Genomic DNA, 6850 nt, shown 5'->3' on the forward strand with positions numbered 1-6850 from the left:
ACAGATTCTCTAGCCTTTTGTTTTTGAAATGATGGCTCATTTCACTGGATAACTAAGTTGCCTTTCCATGCCAGTGGTTTCAACATTTGTAACACATTTACATTGTGTCACCAGGACACACTACACTCCTTCCAGGATTTCCCCAATCTCCTAAATTATTTTACATAAAAGTTCACCTGTGCTGTAAAGTTCTATGGGCTTTGGCAAATGCAGTATCCTATATGAGAGTGCTTCCAACAATTCATGGAAAATAGGAATTCAAAGTTGAAGGTTACTACTTGTAGTTTTTCTGGAGCTGGAAGAGGTTTTGGATTGGTGACAGTGTCTCTGAGTGTATGAGTGACTTTTTTTACAAACCAGTTGCTTGAAGTTCTGCTTTTTTTTTTTTTTAAAAAAAATCTATTTGAAAGAATTACATGCAGGGAGAGAGAGAAAGAGAGAGAGAGAGAGAGAGAGAGAGGCTTTCATTGGTTGATTCACTCCACAAGGAGCTAAAATGGCCAGGAATGAGGTAGGCTGAAGCCAGGAGCTCAGAGCTTCTTCCAGGTCTCTCATGTGAATGGACGGCCCACGTACTTTACCCTCTTCTGCTGCTTTCCCCCAGGCCATTAGCAGGGCTCTGGATTAGAACTGGAGCAGTCATTGGCACGCACGTGAGACCAGGCATCAGAGATGCAGCTTAACCTGCTGCACTGTAATGTCAACCCCTGTTAGTTTACTCTTGATGATCAAGTACTACCGTTATTGAGCTATTGTTTTAAAGACTTATTTTATTGTTATTACAAAGATACACAGAGAGGAGGAGAGATAGAGAGGAAGATCTTCCATCCAATGATTCACTCCCCAAGTGAGTGCAACGGCTGATACTATGCCAATCCAAAGCCAGGATCCAGGAACTTCTTCCGGGTATCCCACATGGGTGCAGGGTCCCAAGGCTTTGGGCCATCCTCGACTGCTTTCCCAGGCCACAAGCAGGGAACTGGTGCCCATATGAGATCCTGGGCATACAAGGTGAGGACCCTAGCTGCTAGTCTACCATGCCAGCTGCTCCACTTCTTAGACATCTCCCTGGTTATGGCCCAGAAAAGCAGCTGAGGATGACTCAAGTCCTTAGGGCCCTGCACCCACATGGGAAACCCCAGAAGAAGCTCCTGGCTTCAAATCAGCTCAGCCCTGGCCATTATGGCCATTTAGGGAGTGAAACAGTGGATAAAGAACTTTGCCTTTGTCTTTCCTCTCTGTAAATCTGCCTTTCCAATAAAATAAATATTAAAAAAAAGAAAAGATACTACACTTGATCTTAGCCAAAAGGCCGAGAAGCGATGGGGGGAATTCCCAGTGCCTGTAAAACTGTATCACATAATGCAATGTTAATAACAATAAAAAAAAAAAGAAAAGAAAAGAAGGAAAGGAAGAAAGAAAGCAAGCAAGCAAGAAAGAACAGATGCTAGTGATATTAACCAATGGAGAAAAAAGACAGAAAACCCCTCGTAACCTACATTAAGAAAAGTAGTTCAGAAAGTATTAAATGGAAAATAAATTAACAGAAGGAAATGAATATAGTGTAGCAACATAACTCTTTAGCCACAAATGGGAATTTGCTTTATTTTGGAATATGTTTTAAAAGTCCCATTATTTAAAAAACAGTCCCGGGCCCGGCGCGTTGGCGCAAATGATTAAAGGTCCTCGCCTTGCACGCCCGGGATCCCATATGGGCGCCGGTTCTAATCCCAGCAGCCCCGCTTCCCTTCCAGCTCCCTGCCTGTGGCCCGGGAAAGCAGTCGAGGACGGCCCAAAGCTTTGGGACCCTGCACCCGCGTGGGAGACCTGGAAGAGGCTCCTGGCTTCAGATCGGCATAGTATCGGCCGTTGCGCTCACTTGGGGAGTGAATCATCGGACGGAAGATCTTCCTCTCTCTCTCTCCTCTCTGTATATCCGCCTTTCCAATAAGAAAATAATAAAAATAAATCTAAAAAAAAAAAACAGTCCCATTATTTGGCTTACCACTTTAATTGTGAAAATTTCATAAAATTGACATAAGCATTTACCTTTTAAGGCAGTTTGTGAAACTTTCTTAGGATTTTCCTATGCCTAGGATATGCATATTATGAAAGCATCTAGAGCTTTTAAAAAAAAGTTAATGGAAATATGTATTATTAAAAAAGAAAATCCTTGGGTTTCAATTCTTCATCCCAAAATGGTTTTGTCCTTTAATTGCATTTTCTATGAACTTTTTTGGATGCACCCTTGTATTCGTCTTATATAATGTTATGTAAAATGAATTTGCTTTGGAAAACATCCCCAGTGCTTTACATATTCAAAGCCTGTCACCCACATTGAAACCTGGAAACCCCTGGTGCCTGACTTCATTTCACCTGAGTGTTAATGTGATTGTATCCCAGGCAGTATGTAGCCATTTCAGATTCTTTTTTCACTTAGCAGAACACATTTAGAATTCATCTGGCTTTGCCTACTTTGATAATCCATTTCTTTTACTTTTGAATAGCATTCTATTGCAGTATTTTGTTTAGTCACATACCTGTTAAAGTACATCTTGGATGTAGTCATTTTGTTGTTTATTCAAGCTGCAGGGAGAGTGGGAAGAGAGAAAGACAAAGGCAAAGACAGAGTCAGGGAAAGACAGGCAGGCAGATCTCCCAAATGGTGACTCAATTCCCAAATGCCTGCAATGGCTGGGCTTAGGAGTGGTGCCATGATCTGAGAATTCAAGCCAGGTCTCCTTCTGGGTGGTAGGAACTTCGCTTGTTTGAGCCCTCATGCTGCCTCAGAGGTTCTACAAGAGCAAAAAGCTGGAGTTAGGAAATGAGGCTGTCAATCAAACCTGAATGTGCCAACGTAACACATGGGTATATTCAGGGGGCGTCTTAACTACCAGATAAAACATCCATCCCACAAGCAACTTTTTCACAATTATGAATAAAACTTCTGCAAGCCTTCGCCTGTTAGCTTTTTGAAAGCATTAGTTTTGAACTAAATTGGGTAGTGCCTAGAAATATTATCGTTGTATTCTACAGTAAGCTCATGTTTAGCTTTGCGCTGTTCTTTATAAAGAAATCTTTACTTACTTTGGGGCCAGCACTGGTGCCCAAATGGGATGCCTGCATTGCAGGGTTTACCCACTATGCCACAACACCAGCACCATAGCTTTGTAAAAACCTTTCCTACCTCCTTTCAGAATGGCTTTACCATGTTACATTTCCATTAGCAAAGCATGAGCATTCTTGTTGCAGGGCATGCTTGCCAGAAATCACTATTACACCTGTTGTGCTGTAGCCATTTGAACAGATGCGAAGTAGGTGTCATTGCTTCAATCAGCAATTCCCTAATACAAATTATATTCACCAATATTTCATATTTTAATTGTAGGTATTTAGATGTTTCAAAATTATTGTGCATATATTTTTAATTGTAATATTTTTATAATAAATTATTAGAATATAAGTGAAGTTATATATTTTCTGGAAATTTGTCAAGTTTGTCTAAGAGGAAATTGTAGATACGTTGGTATGAAATTGCCCAAAATATCCTTTTTTAATCTTTTGGTCTGCTTCCTGTTTTAACTTCATATCCTCTTAAAAATACATATTTATTTGAGAGAGAGGAGAGGGACAATGGACGGATAAGAGAGAGAGATGCCTGTAGAGGATGGAGCTGAATCAGGCCCAAGGCAGGAGCCAGCAACATAATCCAGGTCTCCCAAGCAGATGTCAGGAACTCAACTCTGGAGCCATCACTGCTGCATCCAGGGTTGGCCTTAGGGGGCGCTGGAGCTGAAACTCCAACCCACATACTTGAATGTATCTTAACCAGGACATGCTAGGCCATACCACGACCCCCACTCCCACCCTGCCCCATATCCTCTTTGGGATTTGTAAAAATTGCCTGTAAATTCCTGTTTTGTTATTGCCCTTGGTCAAACTCATTAGAGGTTTAACAATTTTTCTGGTTATTTTGTGAAAGGAAAAAAAAAAATCATTCAATGACATGTAGCAAAAAGCAAAGTCCAGCAGACTTGACTCAGGACCATAGTGATAGGTGTAGGAAATATGACTATGTCATTTTCCAGATTCTGCTCTGCCTACAGCATGGGGAGGTGGAATTTCAGTGACAAGGAGCAGGGAGGGGATCTACTGATGGAAAAGCAAGCCAACAATAAGAGGGATTCCTGTTGAATGTACGTAACAGGAGTCTGGCTGACTGCAGGCAAGGGCACCAGGCATCACTAAGGGGTGAATGGGAGGTGAAAAATCCCAGCAGACATCAAAAGTCACATAGAGGCCAGGGTATAGTCACCACCTGTTGTGCCAGCATCACATATAGGCACTAGCTTGAGTTTCAGCTGCTCTATTTCTGATCCAGCTCACTGTACGTGTACTTGGGAAATCAGCAGAGGATTACCCTAGGGCCCTAGCACCCATGTGGGACACCCAAGAGAAACCCCTGACTCCTGGTTTCACACCAGCCCAGTTTGGCTGCTGCTGTGGCCATTGGGAAGTAAACAACTTTCTCTCTCTCTCGCTCTCTCTCTCTCTCTCTCTCTCTCTCTCTCTCTCTCCCTCCCTCCCAATCTAACCTTTAAATAAATAGGTAAATCTCTTTTTAAGTAAACACTTATGGGAGAGCAGTGGTGATATTTTATAACAAATCTTACTTTGAATTCTTTTGGTAAGCCTGGAGTTTCAAGAAAGATAGAAGAAGATTCAGGAGTCTGATGGTGAGTTTTGTTGCTTTTCAACAACACACTTACAAGCTTATTGTTCTGTGCTGCTTGCTTTCTTTTTGTGTAATTAATCTACACTTACATCCTTCCTTCTATCTTCTTTGTATCTTTTTAATTGCTCTAACTTTTAAACACTTATTTAAAACATTATTGCCTTTCAGAATACTATGCATGGTGAAAACAACTTCTTTAAAATTCCATACATATAATTTTATATCTCTTATGCTCTAAAGTTTTAAATTTTTCATTATCACTTTTATGTGACTTATAAATTCTTTAAAAGAATGTTTCTTAATTTCCTATGTATGAGTTTTCAACGTTACTTTTATGACTCCTGAATTACTTTCATTTTGATCCGAGGGTGTATTTAATATGCATAGGTGTTATCTATGCCTGAATTGTGCAATATAATAAAACCCTTCAGAACTTAGAGGTTTATAGTAATAAACTTTTATTCAACTCGTGGGGCTACTGGTTAGTTCAGAAGTTTGGAGTCTTTCTTTAAAATATATACATATATATGAAACAGATATGTATATATATATTTGTGTGTATATATGCACATACATATATAGATATGTGTGTATATACGTATATACATACATATAGATATATATGTGTATCTATCTACCTATCTATCTATCTGAAAGGCAGAATGTGGTGAAGGGAGAGAGAACAAGAGACATTTCCCATTTGCTGACTCACTGCCCAAATGGTCCCAGCAGCCTGAGTTGGACCAGGCTGAATCTAGAAGCCAGGAGCTCCAACTCGTCCTCCCACATGGGTGGCAGGAGCCCAGGTCCTTGGGTCCCTGTTGGATGCCTCTCTGGTGAACTAGCAGAAAGCTGCATTGGAAGCAAAGCAGCTAGGGCTCCAGTTGGTGCTGATAAAGAATGCCAGAATTTTAAGTGGCACTACCAACTTTTCTCTGTGATTGGCTTTCACACATTTTTGGAGCCTGTCTGTTGCTTATGCTCTTTGTATGGACTTCATTGGGCCGACAGCTGCATGGGTTCCAAGTTCACATGCTTCTCAGCCCCAGCAGGCTGGTCCAGGTAGGTTTTCAGGACAGTGGGAATGATTGAGAGTTACTTATATGTGTATATCTATACAATTGTATGCACATGCAATTAAAAGAGTTATGTTGAATTCTCCGCTAATAGAAGAAATTGTTTTGTCTTCTACCGGTTAGCTTTGATTGAGGATGTGCTTGCTGGTGAAAGTTTAGAAGTGTTAAGCTTTCATGTTGAACTGAACCTCCTCATTATGTAAGAATTCCATTTCTACCTAGGAATGCCTTTTTCTCTTTTAGTCTATTTAATCTATAAATACAGCACATTTGGTTTTATGCTGGTAGTATTTTTGTCATATGTTTTTCCATCATCCTATTTTCAACTGCTCTACATTCTTACGTCTTGAATGTTAAGAATCAATCATGCAAATTACAAATATACTACTTGCAAATTTTGTTTTACAATCCTAGTGTAGAGTCATATATGTATGTATATATATATATAATTATTTAGTTCCCAAAGGTTTATGAAAAAATGGAATTAATGCTATGAGCAACAGGTTGTCAAAATGTGGTTGCACTAAAAATATTGTATAAAATTACCTTTAGGCTATGAGTATAACATGTATATGAAACAAATTTCTTTTTTAGATTTGGATTCTGTTTCCAACATAACTCATAATGGACATGCAAGTATTTTGAAATTTGAAGACTGTGAAATCCAAGGTTCTCTGGTCCCAAGTATTTTGGATAAAGGAGTGTATTTATTTCACTTTTCTGTACACTTTGTTTAATCAACCCTTTTCTCCTTTTACATCAATCATTACTTATTTTTAAGGTTTATCATATAGAAGAAGGAGAGGGATCTTCCATTTATTTATTCCCTGCAGAAATCCTGTCAGTAGCTGGGGCTTGGCCAGGCTGACACCAAGAGGCCACATCCAGGTCAGGCAGACAGGGAGTGGAGTGCTTGCACCATCGCCTTCTGCCTTCCAGGAATCACATGAGCAGGATGCTGGGTCAGAGGCAGGACCTGATCCCAAGCACTCTAACAGGGAATATGGACATCGCTAACAGTGCTTTAACCCACTGTGTC

At 40.1% G+C, this 6850-nt stretch overlaps 1 pseudogene; it reads right to left on the reverse strand.

The window, feature by feature from the left end:
* Positions 1–1192: 1192 nt before the first annotated feature.
* LOC121155727 lies at positions 1193–1324 on the reverse strand (annotated as a pseudogene).
* Between the last annotated feature and the right edge of the window lie 5526 nt (positions 1325–6850).

The sequence above is a fragment of the Ochotona curzoniae genome, unplaced genomic scaffold (assembly GCF_017591425.1).
Source record: "Ochotona curzoniae isolate NIBS_2020 unplaced genomic scaffold, NIBS_Ocur_1.0 contig_3037, whole genome shotgun sequence".
NCBI lineage: Eukaryota > Metazoa > Chordata > Mammalia > Lagomorpha > Ochotonidae > Ochotona > Ochotona curzoniae.